Below are 18,996 nucleotides of genomic sequence, written 5' to 3'. Positions count from 1 at the left end.
ACCTCAAAACTTAGTGGCTTACAAAACAGCTATTTATTTAGCTCATAGATCTAAAATTTGGTAATTTAGGCTGTGTTCAACTAGGTGGGTTTTTGTTTTTTGGAAGAATTATTACTTTTTTTAAATTGAAAAACCAGGTGGTTTTTATGGTCTGAACTGGTCTTGGCTGGAATGGCTCAGGCCTCTTCAGTCAGCTAGTGGGTTGGGTTGGGGTGGGCTGGTTTGTCATGGCCTCAGCTGGGCTGACTGAGGTCTCTTTGCATGAGAACTTGCATTCTTCAACTGGCTAGTTTACATGGTTGTGGTCTCATTGTTACTAGAAAGCAAGAGAGAAATCTCCAATAGACAATTAATTTTTAAGTCTCTGCTTAAATCTTATTTACTATTGTTCCATTGGCCGAAGCAAGTCAAATGACCAGACCCAGAGTTAGAATGGTAGGGAATTACCCAAGTGGATACAGGGAGGCAAAAATAAATTGGAGGATATTACTGCAATAACCTACCATACAAGCTCAATATTCCTGTGTTTAAGAGAAGCTAAACGTGTGTGTGTGTGTGTGTGTGTGTGTGTGTGTGTGTGCACGTGCTTTGATAGTGCAATTGGATCAAAGGGTTCCATGTTCGTATTAAGGTTTGATGGAATAGAGGTGGGTTGGCATTTCATTCTGGACACCGGATTATCTTGTTTCTTCTTCTACTTTTTGTATAAACCCTATACTTATCTCCTTAAAGGTTAGGGCTTATATATTTAATTGGTCTTTCTTATAGTATAGAAAAGAGATAGAAGTGGAGCTTTTTCCACTAGCTCCTGTATGGACAATAAATATTTCTGGTGAATCTTTGTGATTTTTATTTTTCTGTCCCCTTTTCTACATGTGCTTTATTCAAGGGTAATGTGTGTGGCAGTTTCTATTTATCTCTATATTTAAAAAATCATACTCATAAGCTTCTGGGAATTTATCTTTTAGCTGTAAATTGGTTGGAACTTCCAACTTCATCATCTCTCTCAAAACATAGATCAGTGGGCAATAATTTGATAGAATAATAGTTAAAATACTGAAGGTAATGACTATGTACTGCTTTAATATTATTGAACACTCAAGGGTTTTCCTATTTTACAATTATAGTCCTTTTCATTTCAAATGTGTTCTTGAGCAGAAAATAATTTTCATAGCTACAATTAGCATGATGAGAATTGTGCAGATCCAGTGCAGGTCCTTTGGATGTGTCTTGGCTGGTGAGGAACCATGTTGAGAATTGCCCTTCTGGCTACATTCATTCGTCATAATGTTCTTTGAACTCATCACACAACTTTACTCTTTTATGCTATTGCTCAAGCTTTTCTTCTGCCTCCAATGGCTCTTCCACTTCCCTTACTTCCTCATCTAGCTTCCTGTAGGATTGTTACTCAAATGTTACCTCTTCTGTGAAGCCTTTTTATTCCACCAGGAGCTATCACTTCCTCTCTGCTTGCTTTATGAATACTTTTATTTTCACTCTCATTCATTCAACATCCATTTGAATGCCTAGAGTGATATTCAAGCCACATAGACTCATAATTTGAATATGTTTCAGTCATTCCAGCAGGAATGCAGAGGTTTACGTACATGGACCATTTCTTAATTATCTTTGTACTCCCAGAGCTTAGTACATAAGTGAGCACAGAGTAGGCATTCAATAAATTCATGAACTAAAAAAAAAAAAAAAAACCATAGTGTGTCATGGACTATGAGAATCATATATGAAGTCTATAGGTGAGACTAATCAAAGCAAGAAGGAGGAAAAGGAGAAGAAGTAGAGAGTACACTGTAAATCTCAAAAAAGCACATACCTTCTGGAGCCAAAGAGCAAATTGTTCCATTGTTCTGGCATAGGTTGCCAGCAGCCATTTCCCAGTAGACAAGGGTGCCAGGATCCTTTGTCCCCAATGCATTTTACATTAGTTATCACATCCTAATCTTTAGATTCCATCAGCAAAGCCATTAACTGCTTTTAAAATTGGCTACAAAGTGGATATTAAAGCCCGTGCACCACAATGAAGAGTAGGTCCCGGCTCTCTGCAACTAGAGAAAGCAACGAAGACCCAACGCAGCCATAAATAAATAAATAAATTTATAAACAAACAAACAAAAATACAGCAGTGTTAATTATATTTATCATGTTGTTACATGATATCTTTATCATTATATTACATCCCAAGTACTTATTTACCTTATAACTGAAAGTGTATCTTTTGACCACTTTCATTGAATTCCCCCATCCCCCCACCCCTTACCTCTGGTAACCATAAATCTGACCTGTATTTCTACGAGTTTTTTATTTGTTCATTTATTTTTGAAGTATAATTGACCTACAACACTATGTTAGTTCCTGGTGCACAACATAGTGATTTGATATTTCTATATATTACAAAATGACCACCAATGATAAATCTAGTTACCATGTTTCACCACACAAAAATATTACATTATTATTGACAATATTCCTCACTCTGTACATTTCATCCCTGTGACTCATTTATTTTGTAACTAGAAGTTTGTACCTCTTAATCTTCCTTACATTTTTCACTCATTCCCCTATCCCCCTCCCCTCTGGCAACCACCTATTTGTTCTCTGTACCTATGACTCTGTTTCTATATTGTTATGTTTGTTCATTTGTTTTGTTTTATAGATTCTACATATAAGTGAAATAATATTATATTTGTCTTTCTCTGACTTATTTCACATAGTATAATACCCTCTAGTTCCTTCCATGTTGTTGCAAATAGCAAGATTTCATTGTTTTTTATGGCTGAGTAATATTCCATTATATATATATATATATATAATCATATTTTCTTTATTCTTTCATCTATCAGTGGATACTTAGGTTGCTTCCACATCTTGGCTATTGTAAATAATGCTGCAATGAACATGATGTACATATATCTTTTTGAATTAGTGTTATTGTTTTCTTTGGATAAATACTGAGGAGTGGAAATGCTGGATCATATGGAAGTTCTATTTTTAATTTTTTGAGGAATGGCCATACTGTTTTCTATAGTGGCTGCACCAATTTACATTCCCACCAACAGTGCACAGGGTTCCCTTTTCTCCATATCCTCTCCAACACTTGTTATTTGTTGCCTTTTTTATAATAGGCATTCTGACAGGTGTGAGGTGATATCTCATTGTGGTTTTCATTTGCATTTCCCTGATGATTAGTGATGTTGAGCACATTTTCATGTGTCTGTTGACCATCTGTACATCTTCTTGGAAAAATGTCTATTCAGGTCCTATGCCCATTTAAAAAATCGAGTTGTTTGTTTTTTGATGTTGAGTTCTATGAGTTCTTTGTATATTTTGGATTTTAACTCCTTACCAAATATATGGTTTACAAATATCTTCTCCCATTTAGTAAGCGGCTCTTTTGTTTTGTTGATAGTTTCCTTTGCTGTGTAAAAGCTTTTCAGTTTAATGTACTCCTATTTTTTTGGTTTGTTTTTGTTTCCCTTGCCTGAGGAGACATATCTGAATAAATATTGCTAAGAACAATGTCAAACATCATACTGCCTATGTTTTCCTCTAGTAGCTTTATGGTTTCAGGTCTTACATTAAGTCTTTAATCCATTTTGAGTTTATTTTTGTATATGGTATGAGAAAGTAGTCCAGTTTGATTCCTTTGCACATAGCTGTCTTTTTCCCAGCACCATTAATTGAAGAGCCTGTTTTTTCTCCACTGTATAATCTTGCCTCCTTGTCATAGATTAATTGACCATAAAAGTGTGGGTTTATTTATTTTTATTTATTTTATTTTGGCGGTACACGGGCCTCTCACTGTTGTGGCCTCTCCTGTTGCAGAGCACAGGCTCCGGACGTGCAGGCTCAGCAGCCATGGCTCACAGGCCTAGCCGCTGCCCGGCATGTGGGATCTTCCCAGACTGGGGCACGATCCCATGTCCCCTGCATCGGCAGGTGGACTCTCAACCACTGCGCCACCAGAGAAACCCGTGGTTTTATTTTTGAGTGCTCTATTCTGTTCCATTGATCAATGTGTCTGTTTTTGTGCCAATACCATCAAAACAATTACTGTAGCTTTGTAGTATAGTTTGAAATCAGGGTGCATGATATCTTCAGCTTTGTTGTTCTTTCTCCAGATTGTTTTGGTTATTTTGGGTCTTTTGTGTTTCCACACAAATTTTAGAATTATTTTTTCTAGTTCTTTGAAAAATGCCATTGGTATTTTGATAAGGATTGCATCAAATCTCTAGATAGCCTTGGGTAGTGTGGTCTTTTTAACAATATTGATTCTTCCAGTCCATGACCTCGGTATATCTTTACATTTGTTTGTATTGCCTTCAGTTTCTTTCATCAGTGTCATACAGTTCTCTGAGTACAGATCTTTTACCTCCTTGGTTAGATTTATTCCTAGGTATTTTTTCTTCTTGATGCAATTGTAAATGGGATTGATTCTTAATTTCTCTTTCTGATACTTTGTTGTTAGTGTATAGAAATGCTACAGATTTCTGTATATTAAATTTGTATCCTGCTACTTTACTGAATTTACTTATTGGTTTTAATAGTGTTTTAATGGCATTGTTGGGATTTTCTATATATGGTATCATGTCATCTGTAAACAGGGACAGTTTTATTTTTTCCTTTGCAATTTGGACTCTTTTTATTTATTCTTCTAATATGATTGCTGGAGCTAGGACTTCCAATACTATGCTAAATTAAGATGGTGAGAAGGGGCACCCTTGTCTTGTTCATTTTAGAGGAAAAGTTTTCAACTTTTCCCAATTGAGTATGATATTGGCCAAAGATTTGTCATAAATGGCCTTTATTATGTTGAGATAAGTTCCTTCTATACCCACTTGGTTGAGAGTTCTTAATCATAAATGGATGTTAAATTATGTCAAAATCTTTTTCTGCATCTATTGACATGAACATATTATCTTTATTCTTCAATTTGTCAATGTGGTGTATCACATTGACTGTGTTGCAAATATTGAACCATACTTGCATCCATGGAATAAATCCCACTTGGTCGTAGTGGATGATTCTTTTAATTTATTGTTGGATTTGGTTTGCTAATATTTTGTTGAGCATTTTTGCATGTATGTTCATCAGTGATATTGGCCTGTAACTTTCTTTTTTTGTGGCATCTTTGCCTGGTTTAGGATCAGGTGATGCTTGCCACATAAAATGAGTTTGGAAGCATACTTTCAGCTTCAATTTTTAAAAAGAGTTTGAGAAGAGTAGGCATTAACTCTTCTTTAAATGGTTGGAAGAATTCATCTGTGAAGCCAACTGGTCCTGAACTTTTGTTTGTTGGAAAATTTTTTTCTTATTCAATTTTCGTACAGGTAATTGTTATTTCTTTCTGATTCAGTTTTGGGAGATTGTATGTTTCTAGGAATTTATCCATTTTTTTCTAGGTTTGTCCACTTTGTTGGTATATAATTATTTATAGAAATCTCTTATGATCCTTTGTTTTCCTGTGGTGTCAGTTGTAACTTTTCATCTTCTGTTTCTGATTTCATTTATTTTGTTTCTCTCTTTTTTTCTTGTTGAATCTGGCTAAGGTTTATAAGTTTTGTTTAACTTTTCAAAGAACCAGCTCTTAATTTTATTGATCATTTCTATTGTTTTTTGTTTTTATTTCATTTATTTCTGCTTTTATCTTTATTATTTATTTCCTTCTACTAAATTTGGGTTTGGTTGTTCTTCTTTCTTTAGTTCCTTTAGGTGTAGGGTTAGATTTTTCTTGTTTTCTAAGGTAAGCTCATATTGGTATAAACTTCCCTCTTAGAGATGTTTTTGCTGCATCCCGTAGATTTAGGATCATTGTGTTTCTGTTTTCCTTTGTTCTCTAGATATTTTTTGATTTCCTCTTTGATTTCTTCAGTGAACCACTGGTTGTTTAGTAGTATATTGTTTAGTCTCTCTGCGTTTGTGTTTTACGCAGTTTTTTTTTCTCATAGGTGATTTCTAGTTTCATTTTGTTGTGGTCAGAAAAGATACTTGATATGATTTCAATCTTAGGTTTATTGAGACTTATTTTCTTTTGTGGCCTAGCATGTGATCTATCCTGGAGAATGTTCATGTGCACTTGAAAAGAATGTGTATTCTGTTTCATATGGATTGAATATCTGTCTATCTATCTATCTATCTATCTATCTATCTATCTATCTATCTACCTATCTATCTACCTACCTACCTACCTACCTATCTCTCTATCTATCTACCTATCTTATATATATATATATATATATATATATATATATATATCTCATTACGTTCATCTGATCTAATGTGTTGTTTAAGGCCAGTGTTTCCTCATTGAATCTATCTGGATGATCTTGACATTGATGTAAGTCGGGTGTTACAGTCCCCTTCTATGATCGTGTTACTGTCAATTTCTCCCTTTACATTTGTTAATATTTGCTGTATGTATTTAGGTGCTCCAATGTTGGGTGCATATATATTTATAAGTGTTATATCTTCTTCCTGGATTGATCTTCTTATCATTATGTAATGTCCTTCTTTGTTATTATCTTCATTTTAAAGTCTATTTTGTCTGATATAAGTACTGATACTCAAGCTTTCTTTTCATTTCCATTTGCATGGAATCTTTTTCCATCCCATCACTTTCATTTTGTAAGTGTCTTTATATATGAAGTGAGTCTCTTGTAGGCCGCATATGTATGGGTTTTGTTTTTGTATCCATTCAGTCACTCTATTTCTTTTGATTAGAGCATTTATATTTGAAGAAAGTTATGTATGTATTTATTGCCATTTTGTTAATTGTTTTGGGGTTGTTTTTGTAGTTCTTGCTCCTTTCATTTTCTTTTGCTCTCTTCCCTTGTGATTTGATAACTACCTTTAAGTTATGTTTGGATTTCTTTCTTTTTGTGTGTATGTGTATCTATTATAGACCTTCAGATTTTGCATTATGGTACCAATGGATTGTGGTACCAAATTAATTTATATATATATATATATATATATATATAATTTAACATATATATAATATATTTGTAATATATATGTAACATCTATGGAAAAACCCAAAGAACTTTTTGGCCAACCATATATATATTATATATATATATATATATAAAATATATATATATAATATATATATATAAAACAACCCTATATATATAAAACATAAGTAATATATATTATATATAAACATAAATTATATATATAAAACAACCCTATACATAATATATATAAAACATAATATATATTTTCTCTATATATGTATGCAAGTATTTTAAGTTAGTGATCTCTCTTTTTTTTTTTAATTTTTGGCTGCATTGGGTCTTTGTTGCTGTGCGCAGGCTTTCTCTAGTTGTGACAAGCAGGGGCTACTCTTCATTGTGGTTCTTGGGCTTCTCATTGTGGTGGCTTCTCTTGTTGAGGAGCATGAGCTCTAGGTGTGCAGGCTTCAGTAGTTGCAGTGCGTGGGCTCAATAGTTGTGCTGCACGGGCTCAATAGTTGTGGTTCATGGGCTATAGAGTGTGGGATCAGTAGTTGTGGTGCATGGACTCAGTTGCTCTGCAGCACGTTGGATCTTCCTGGACCAGGGCTTGAACTCATGTCCCCTGCATTGGCAGGTGGATTCTAAACCACTGTGCTACCAGGGAAGTCCCTAAGTTAATGATCTCTTAAGTTTGAATGTTATTCCCTTCACCACTTGTTAGGTATTTTGGACATTATGTTTTACATCTTTTTGTTTTGTGTATCCCTTAACTATTTATTGCAGATATAGATAATTTTACTACTTTTGTCTTTTAACCTTCCTACTTGCTTTATAAGTAGTTGACCTATTAACTTTACTATATATTTGCCTCTACCAATGGTATTTTTCTTTTCTTAATTTTTATATTTCTTGTTGTGGTCTTTTCTTTTCCACTTAGAATAGTCCCTTAAACTTATCTTGTCAATTCAGTTCAGTGGTGCTGAACTCTTTCAGCTTTTGCTTGTCTGTAAAGCTCTTTATTTCTCCCTCAAATCTGAGTGATAGCCCTGCCTAGTAGAGTATTCTTGGTTGTAGCTTTCTTGCTTTTATCACTTTAAATATACCATGATAATCCCTTTTGGCCTGCAAAATTTCTGCTGAACAGTCAGCTGACAGTGTTATGAGAGTTCCTGTGTATAAAACTAGTTGCTTTTCCCATACTGCTTTTAATATGATCTTCTTATGTTTAATTTTTGCCATTTTAATTATAGGGAGTCTTGGTGTACCTTCAAGACCTTCTTTGTGTTGATCTTGTTTAGGACTTGCTGTGCTTCCTGGACCTGGATGTCTGTTTCTTTTTCCAGGTTAGGGATGTCTTCAGCTATTATCACTTCAAATAAGTTCTCTGTCCTTTTTCTCTTTCTTCTCCTCTGGGACCCCTAAAGTGTGAATGTTAGTATGTTTGTTATTGTTTTAGAGGTCTCTTAAACTGCTCTCATTAAAAAAAATTTTTTTCCTGTTCAACTTGGTTAATTTCCACCACTCTGTCTTCCAGTTTGCTGATCTGTTACTCTGTATAACCTAATGAACTGTTGATTCCTTCTAGTGTATTTTTCATTTCAGTTATTATTTCTTCAACTCTGTTTGGTTCTTCTTTATATTTTCTAACTCAGATTTCTCATGGTGTTTATCCATTCTTCTCCCGAGTTCATTGAGCATCTTTATGATCATTACCTTGAACTCTTTATTGGGTAGATTGCTTATTCCACTTTGCTCAGTTCTTCTTCTGGTGTTTCATCATGTTCCTTTGTTTGGAATATACTCCCTTGTCCCACTATTTTGCCTATTTCTCTGTATTTATTTCAGTTGTGTTTCCTGGTTATAGAGAAGGGACCTTATGTAGGATATGTCCTATGAGGCCCAACAGCACACTTCCCTCTGGTCACCAGAGCTATATAATCTAGGGGTGTCCCCTATGTGGGCCAAGTGGGCTCTCCTGTTGTGGCAGGGAAAACTACTGTGGTGTACTAGTAGGCAAGTCTGGTTCCCATATCAGTTGGCTGCCAGGCCCTGCCTAATGTGGAGGCTGCTGGCTGCTTGTGGATGGAGCTGGCTGAGGGCTGGGGGTCCTGGGACCAAAGCTAGCCCACTGGTAGCTGCAACCTAGTCCTTGTGCAGCTGATTGCAGGGCCTGGGTGTTATGGGTCTAGTGGCAGCCACTGCTGGGTAGTTATGGGTTCTGGAGCAGCTTTATGGGGAGCCTAGGGGAGCCCAGGGCTGGTGCTGGTCTGCTGGTGTGTGAGGCTGAGTTCCCACGTGGCTGGCTCCTCAGCCTGTGTGTTTCTGGGACTGGTATCCACTGGCTGGTGGGCAGGTAAGCCCCTGACACTAATTGGCTAGAGGAAGGACTCCAAAGCCAGTACCAGTGTCCTCATGGTAGAAGGAACTCCACCAAATGGCTGCTGCTAGTGTCTATGTCCACAGGGGGAGTCCCAGTTCCCTCCTGCCTCTCCAAGAGGCTTTCCAAGATCAACAAATGGGTCAGACCCAGAATCCTTTCAAATTACTGTCTCTGCACTGGGTCTCAGAGTGTGTGAGATTTTGCATGTGTTTTATAAGAGTGGAGTCTCTGCTTCTTACAGTCCTCTGATTCTCCTGTAGGCAAGTCCCACTGGCCTTCAAAGCCAGACATTCCAAGGGCTTGGCTTCCTGGTTACAGGATCCCCAGTCTGGGGAGCTCAATGTGGGCCTCGAACCCCTCACTTTTTGCAGGAGAATCTCTACAATTGTGATTATCTTCCTGTTTGTGGGTCACCTTCATGGGTGTGTGAGTCTTGACTATATCATATCTCTGCTCCTCCTACCCATCTCATTGTGGTTCCTTCTTTATATTGGTAAATGTGGAAAATCTTTTCAACTAGTTTTCAGGTCATTCTCATCAATAGTTACTCTGTAAATAATTGTAATTTTGGTGTGCTCATGGGATGAGGTGAGCTCAGACTCAGAGCAGAGCTCCTACTCTGCCATCTTGGCCACTCCTGCAATAGAGCATTTTACTTTTGAGCACTTTTCCTGTTTGAAGTAAGCCCAATAGCTGAATTTGCACTACACTGTTATCAGTAGTCATCTGGAGCAGGTTCTTCCCATGAAGAAATGCTGCCTTCAGGGAATTAAAAACTGTATTGCTCTGGGACCTCAAAACTTCAACCAATGTAATTAGGACATATCTGGAAAGAAAGATGCAAAGCATTTTCAATCCAGATTTATGTGGGTTGGTAGTGGTGAATGTAGGTATGTATTTTTCTATGTCACTTCATCAGTGGTCTCTACTAACACATAGTGCATTGATTTTATTGAATTGAGTTGTCTCTGCACTTGAGCCATTCCTTCTTTCTTTTCTGCTGCATTTCTCTAATGGAAGAAATAGATTATTTTTGTCAAAGGGAAGGGAGTTGCATGTTAACCTCAATTCACCTCCCTCCTCATCCCCTGCCTGGTCAGCCACTGTTCCTGCCTCAGCATCACTTCTATTTGTGTTCTGGCCTTTGACCTCAACTCTTTAAAGCAAAGATCTTGAATTAGAGATATATTTTCTGGAAGGTTCTCAATACTGAGATACAACAAAGTGCAAGTTATCATGAGTCCCCTGAAATTCATCAGCAGGAATCAGCCTGCTGGAACAACATATGAGGTGTTGGTAAAGCCAGAGCTAGAAAATTCTATCTGCTCCTGGATTCTAGAAAATAACACCCACAGAAACTGCTCCACAAGTTAAAGTCTGTTCTGCCTTGACTATCATTGTGGAATGGGGACATGATTTATTAATATGTGACTGTTCCCTCACCTTTTACTAGCACCCCTCTGTCTCTACTACCCTGAATAAAGATCTTACCTGCCCAATTATCATATCTTCTGTGATAGAGAATTGGAGGACTGGGAAGAGAGGGAGAGAGAGAACACGTCCAGAAAGATAGGAAGATAGAGGATAGTATTTAGATAGAACTGGAGGTAACATGGAAGTGAGAAGGGATAGTAACTATGGAGGGTGGAGGTGAAGATAGAGCTCTGTTGGGGAAGGTGTTCCAGAGCAACATCCCTGGAGGGGAACGTATGATGGAGATTTTGAGAAATGTTACCTATGCTTACAAATTCTAATTTTTAATGTTCTTCAAGACATATAAGTAGAGATTGGAATTCCTCTTTATTTACTATTGGCAGCTGTAATGTGCTTTTTTTTCATTTTTAAAAATTTTACTGAAGTATAGTTGATTTACAATATTGCATTAATTTCTGCTGTACAGCAAAGTGACTCAGTTATACACACACATATATATATGTATATATACATATCCTTTTTCATATTCTTTTCTGTTATGGTTTATCACAGGATACTGAATATAGTTCCCTGTGCTATATAGTAGGACATTGTTGTTTATCCATCCTATATATCACAGTTTGCATCTGCTAAGCCCAAACTCCCAATCCATCCGTCCCCCAACCGCTTCTCCCCCTTGGCAACCACAAGTCTGTTCTCTATATCTGTGAGTCTGTTTCTGTTTCATAGATAAATTCATTTGTGTTATATTTTAGATTCCACATATAAGTGATATCATATGGTATTTGTCTTTCTCTTTCTGACTTACTTCACTTAGTAGATAATCTCTAGGTCTATCCATGTTGCTGCAAATGGCATTATTTCATTTTTTATGGCTAGCTGAGTAATATTTCATTTTGTATATATATACCACATCTTCTTTATCCATTCATCTGTCGATGGACATTTAGGTTGCTTTCATGTCTTGGCTATTGTAAATAGTGCTGCTACGAACATAGGGGTGCATGTATCTTTTCAAGTTATAGTTTTGTCTGGATATATACCCAGGAGTGGGATTGCTGGATCATATGGCAACTTTATTTTTAATTTTTTGAGGAACCTCTCTACTGTTCTCCATATGGCTGCACCAATTTACATTCCCACCAACAGTGTAAGAGGGTTCCCTTTTCTCCACACCCTCTCCAGCTAAATTGTCTTCATTTTTTCCCTCAAAATCCAAAGGTAACACACTAAAAGCATAACATAAATATTCCATAATGTGACTGATGGAATTTGGTATAGTTTCTGTCCATTTATTCTAAAGTCAGCAAACACTGCTTGGACCCAGAAATGTGCCAGACAGAGGATAACCCAGAAATAAAGCACATGGCCCTGGTAAAAACTGAATTCATGAAGACAATGGCCACTTGGGATGCTAGCTTATATTTTAATTACACTTGTTATATTTAAAACAGGTTCTAGACATTTCTTTCTATTTATTCCTCACGATGTCATCTCTGGTCAAATATCACTAATTCATAAATATTGATCAAAATCTTAGTTTGTGTAAACAAAATTTTCCCTGATCTCTGACATTTTTCTCCCTTTCCTGTGCCTACTGTCCCACTACCTATGAACAGGTACAGCACTTTGTATCTCTGATAGTGCATTACACAGTGCATTGGATTTTAACCATTTGCATGTATATCTCCGCAACTAGATTATGATCTCCTAGAGGAAAGAGGCTGTGTTATTTTTCTCTTTAAATCCCCAGATCTTAGGTGTCTTGCAGATACGTACTTAGCAGACATCTGTTGTACTGCCAAATTAATGATAATACAAGTGAGATAAATGCTGTTACAGTGAATTCTGCCTGAGAGTTTCAGGGAAGAAGAAGGTATAACAGAGGAAATTAACTTTGGGCCTTGAAGTGTGGGTAGGAACTCATCAGGTAGGGAAAGTTAAAAGGCATCTCATGCAGAAAAACAGCATAAGAACCACACAGAGGCTTGGAAGAATTTGTGCCATTGTAGATCAGTGGGGACTCTGAACTGTCTGGAGCACACAGTACCTGGAAAGGATAGCAGGGAATGAGACTGCCAGGTGGGTTGGATCAGATGGGCAGGGCCTTGCTAAAAGTCTGGACTTTATTATCTAATCGATGGGAACCACAATGGGTTTAGAAGAAGAGAGAGAATGATCAGACCTTTGTTTGAGGAAGAGAGGTCTGCTGGCAGGGCCCCTCTGTTCCACAGCCCTCAGTTGGGGTTCCTCAGGTTCCTGTACCTGGTGGAGACACAACTCCAGAGAGATGCATATTCTTCATTCCTGGTAGAGCTTCTGCCTTAGGACTCTAGCCATTTTCCTAGCTCATGGTCATGGCCAAGAAACCTAAACAGAAGTGAAAGACCCCAAAGCCAAGAATTTAGAGCCAATGCAAAATCAGGGAGCTCTCAGCTTCCCTCCTTCTTAGTTCCACTGTGAATCTCCTCTTTACTATCCCAAAGTCACAGGAACCACAAAAACAGTTCTCCACAGTCCTGGTGGCATGTTGACCAAGGCCTCCTTCCCTGTCCCTCTCACAGTCAAAGACATGGCAAAAGGATTTTATCTTCTTGAGGAGTTTTGACACATAATGAGTTCTCTGAATTTGGCCACAGCTGGTGAGGGGTTGACAACACAATAGGCTGCCCAGGACCTCGGGAATGGGACAAGTGTGGAGCTGGATGCAGGCTCTGCAGCTGGATTCTGGTACAATGTCTTGTGCAGCTGTTCTACTGTCACAGGGATAATGAGACCCCTCTCAGCTCAGATCTTACACAGAGTGACGGGCCCCAGGTCTTTGTGTGGGGACTGTAGCAGACATGGGGAGGATGTTGATTTTGGCTCGTAAGTAACACAGACCCACTCCCCTCTTCTCCTCTAAATCCATAGAATCCTCTTCATCAAGGCATCAGAAAGCAGGGATCCAGCCCCTAGCTTCAATACAAAAAGGCTCTGTTTGGATTTTTCTATGTCATTTCTCTCTTGTCCTGGCATGTGCCATCTCATCAAGCCCCTGTTTTGTTAGGCTATGGCTTTCTCTCTCTTTTGCACATGCTCAGGGTCCAGAATGAAAAGAATGACATCCTCTGTGCATTGATAGAAAGTGCTAAAGCAACAAAGAACTGCATTTCAAAGTCTAAGCAAGTTTGTCCCAGAAAGTCATCCATTCCCTGCATGTCTCTGGCTCCTCTGGGTGAAATGATTGTGCCTCAGAGCCACCCCTATGGACATAATGGGTGTTTCTTCCATTTTCTTTCCTCTTTCCTACTCTATTTCACCCCATTAATGATGTGCCACTTTATTCTGTTGCCTAAGTACAAGGAAGAGGCAAGTAGGGAGGGGGAAATATGACTCCAAGGGAGTAGGAGATATCTGGAATGAGATTGGGGGATACAGGTCAGGGCAGATTCATATTCCTATTCTAATCACACCACTCATTCAATCAATAAGTATTCATTAAGTAGTTACTATAGGACAGGTACTGGGCCATTTTTTAACCAAAAAGCAAATCTCAATATTATCAGACAGTATTTGACTCCTGTTCAATCCCTTGTGTTTTTAGAGCTCTTTCACATTCATTATTTAATTTTATGGCATGAAAACCTAGAGTCGACAAAGGTCACAGTATTACTCCGTCTCTGACAAGGGAGTGAAGGCTTAGTCCAGGGTAGTGAGTCTATTTGCCTGAGTGCTTGCCTTGAGCCCAAGCCCAAGCAGGGCCTACACAATGGTCTCCTAGAGACAGGGTATCTAAGCCAAAGCACTGCTTCTATAGCTTCCAATGTAAGTCCCATTTCCTCTCTCTCTCCAATATTTTATTTAATAGAATAATTTTTACAACTCCTAGTCTCCTTCATCCATCACCTCTCTCACTACCCATTTCTTGCCCAATGAGGCCTTCTGTAAAGGAAGATCTAATGTTACCCTCAGTGCTCAGATCCATGACCTGGCAACACCCCATTCCCAAAGAGCATTGGAAGGCTGTGGTCCATGAGCACCTGAGAATGCTGAACACCACCAGAGGGAACAGCTCATCCAACAGGCTCTGGGACATCCTGGGCATCAGTGAGAATGCAGAACTATTCAGCTGTTGCCCTCACTGAACATGCAGCTGAGTTAAGACAAGAGCAGATAAGCTGGATCTTGGCTTAAGGTCATTGTTGAAAGGTGAGAATCCAGTCCATTGGAGCCTTGATGAATACTCCAGGTAGATGGGCTAATGGTTTAATTCACACGCATTGGGAGAGACCTTCAAGTTGGTGGAAGAGTGAGACTTGGAGATCACCTTCCTCCCCACAAATACATCAGAAATACATCTACATGTGGAACAACTCCTACAGAACACCTACTGAATGCTGGCAGAAGACCTCAGACTACCTAAAAGGCAAGAAACTCCCCACATACCTGGGTAGGCCAAGAGAAAACAGAGACAAAAGAATAGGAACGGGACCTGCACCAGTGGGAGGGAGCTGTGAAGGAAGAAAAGTTTCCACACACTAGGAAGCCCCTTCACTGGTGGACACAATGGGTGGCTGGGGGGAAGCTTCGGAGCCACGGAGGAAAGTGCAGCAACAGGGGTGCAGAGGGCAAAGTGGAGAGATTCCTGAACAGAGGATCAGTGCCGACCAGCATTCACCAGCCTGAGAGGCTTGTCTGCTCACCCACCAGGGCTGGTGAGGGCTGAGAGCTGAGGCTCTGGCTTCAGAGGTCAGATCCCAAGGAGAGGACTGAGGTTGGCTGCATGAGGACAGTCTGAAGGGGGCTAGTGCACCACTGCTAGCTGGGAGGGAGTCCGGGAAGAACTCTGGACCTGCCTAAGAGGCAAGAGACCATTGTTTCAGGGTGTGCGAGGAGAAGGGATTCAGAGCACCACCTAAACGAGCTTCAGAGACGGGCGTGAGCTGCGGCTATCAGTGCGGACACTGGAGACAGACATGAAATGCTAAGGCTGCTGCTGCAGCCACCAAGAAGCCTGTGTGCAAGCATAGGTCACTATCCACACCTCCCCTCCCAGGAGCCTGTGCAGCCTGCCACTGCCAGGGTCCTGTGATCCCGGGACTACTTCCCCAGGAAACACACAGTGCACCTCAGGCTGTTGCAACGTCATATTGGCCTCTGCTGCCGCAGGCTTGCCCCGCATTCCATAACCCTCCCAACCCCCAGCCTCAGTGAACCAGAGCCTCCTAATCAGCTGCTACTTTAACCCATCCTGTCTGAGTGAAGAACAGAGGCCCTCAGGTGACCTACATGCAGAGGCGGGGTCAAAGCCAAGGCTGAACCCCAGAAGCTGTGCAAACAAAGAAGAGAAAGGGAAATTTCTCCCAGCAGCCTCAGAAGCAGTGGCTTAAATCTCCATAATCAACTTGATGTACCCTGCATCTGTGCAATACCTGAATAGACAACGAATCATCCCAAAACTGAGGCAGTGGACTTTGGGAGCAACGATATATATATATATTATTCTTTTTTCTCTTTTTGTGAGTGTGTATGTGTATGCTTCTTTGTGTGATTTTGTCAGTATAGCTTTGCTTTTACCATTTGTCCTAGGGTTCTGTCTGTCCTTTTTTTTTTTTTTTTTTAGTAGAGTTTTTAGTGCTTGTTATCATTGGTGGATTTGTTCTTGGTTTGGTTGCTCTCTTCTTTCTTTTTCATTTAATTTTTTGAATTTTTAATAATTATTTTTTATTTTAATAACTTTATTTTATTTTATTTTTTCATTCTTTCTTTTTTATTCCCTTTTCTTCTGAGCCGTTTGGCTGACAGTGTCTTGGTGCTCTGGCTGGGTGTCAGGCCTGTGCCTCTGAGGTGGGAGAGCCAAGTTCAAGACACTGGTCCACCAGAGAACTCCCGGCTCCATCTAATATCAAAAGGCGAAGGCTCTCCCAGAGATCTCCATCTCAGTGCTAAGACCCAGCTCCACTCAATGACCAGCAAACTACAGTGCTGGACACCCTATGCCAAACAACTAGCAAGACAGGAACACAACCCCACTCATTAGCAGAGAGGCAGCCTAAAATCATAACAAGGTCACAGACACCCCAAAACGCACCACCAGACATGGTCTTGCCCACCAGAAAGACAAGATCCAGCCTCATACACAAGAACACAGGCACTAGTCCCATCCACCAGAAAATCTACACAACCCACTGAACCAACCTTAGCTACTGGGGGCAGACACTGAAAACAACAAGAACTACGAACATGCAGCCTGAAAAAAAGAGACCCCAAATACAGTAAGTTAACCAAAATGAGAAGACAGAGAAACACACAGCAGATGAAGGAACAAGGTAAAAAGCCACCAGACCAAACATATGAAGAGGAAATAGGCAGTCTATCTGGAAGAGAATTCAGAGTAATGATAGTAAAGATGATCCAAAATCTTGGAAATAGAATGGAGAAAATAAAAGAAACATTTAATAAGGACCTAGAAGAAATAAAAAGGAAGCAAACGATGATGAACAATACAATAAATGAACTTAAAAATTCTCTAGAAGGAATCAGTAGCAGAATAAGTGAGGCAGAAGAATGAATAAGTGACCTGGAAGATAAAATAGTGGAAATAACTACCACAGAGCCGAATAAAGAAAAAACAATGAAAAGAATTTACAACAGTTTCAGATACCTCTGGGAAAACATTAAACTCACCAACATTTGAATTATAGGGGTCCCAGAAGAAGAAGAGAAAAAGAAAGGGACTGGGAAAATATTTGAAGAGATTATAGTTGAAAACTTCCCTAATATGGGAAAGAAAATAATCAATCAAGTCCAGGAAACACAGAGAGTCCCATACAGGATAAATCCAAGGAGAAACACACCAAGACACATATTAATCAAACTATCAAAAATTAAATACAAACAAAAAATATTAAAAGCAGCAAGGGAAAAACAACAAGTAACATACAAGTGAATCCCCATAAGGTTAACAGCTGATCTTTCAGCAGAAATTCTGCAAGCCAGAAAGGAGTGGCAGGACGTATTTAAAGTGATGAAAGGGAAAAACCTACAACCAATATTACTCTACCCAGCAAGGATCTCATTCAGATTCAATGGAGAAATTAAAACCTTTACAGAGAAGCAAAAGCTAAGGGAATTCAGCACCACCAAACCTGCTTTACAACAAATGCTAAAGGAACTTCCCTAGGCAGGAAACACAAGAGAAGGAAAACACCTACAATAACAAACCCCAAACAATTAATGAAATGGTAATAGGAACATATATAATGATAATTGCCTTAAATATAAATGGATTAAATGCTCCAACCAAAAGACATAGACTGGCTGAATGGATACAAAAACAAGATGCATATATATGCTGTCTACAAGAGACCAACTTCAGACCTAGGGACACATACAGACTGAAAGTGAGGGGGTGGAAAAGATATTTCATGCAAATGGAAATCAAAAGAAAACTGGAGTAGCAATTCTCATATCAGACAAAATAGACTTTAAAATAAAGACTATTGGGCTTCCCTGGTGGCGCAGTGGTTGAGAGTCCGCCTGCCGATGCAGGAGACGCGGGTTCGTGCCCTGGTCCGGGAGGATCCCACATGCCGCGGAGCGACTAAGTCCGTGAGCCGCGGCCGCTGGGCCTGCGCGTCCGGAGCCTGTGCTCCGCAACGGGAGAGGCCACAACAGTGAGAGGCCCGCATACCGCAAAAAAAAAAAAAAAAAAAAAAGACTATTACAAAAGACAAAGAAAGAAACTACATAATAATCAAAGGATCAATCCAAGAAGAAGATATAACAATTATAAATATTTATGCACCCAACATAGGAGCTCCTCAATACATAAGACAAATGCTAACGGCCAAAAAAGGGGAAATTGACAGTAACACAATCACAGTAGGCGACGTTAACATCACACTTTCAGCAATGGACAGATCATCCAAAATGAAAATAAATCAGAAAACACAAGCTTTAAATGATACATTAAACAAGATGGACTTAATTGATATTTATAGGACATTCCATCCAAAAACAACAAAATACACTTTCTTCTCAAGTGATAATGGAACATTCTCCAGGATAGATCATGTCTTCGGTCACAAATCAAGCCTTGTTAAATTTAAGAGAATTGAAATTGTATCAGGTATCTTTTCTGACCACAATGCTATGAGACTAGATATCAATTACAGGAAAAAAATCTGTAAAAAATAGAAACACATGGATGCTAAACAATACACTACT

Source organism: Kogia breviceps, chromosome 1, assembly GCF_026419965.1.
Source record: "Kogia breviceps isolate mKogBre1 chromosome 1, mKogBre1 haplotype 1, whole genome shotgun sequence".
Classification (NCBI taxonomy): Eukaryota; Metazoa; Chordata; class Mammalia; order Artiodactyla; family Physeteridae; genus Kogia; species Kogia breviceps.
This window is presented reverse-complemented; position numbering follows the sequence as displayed.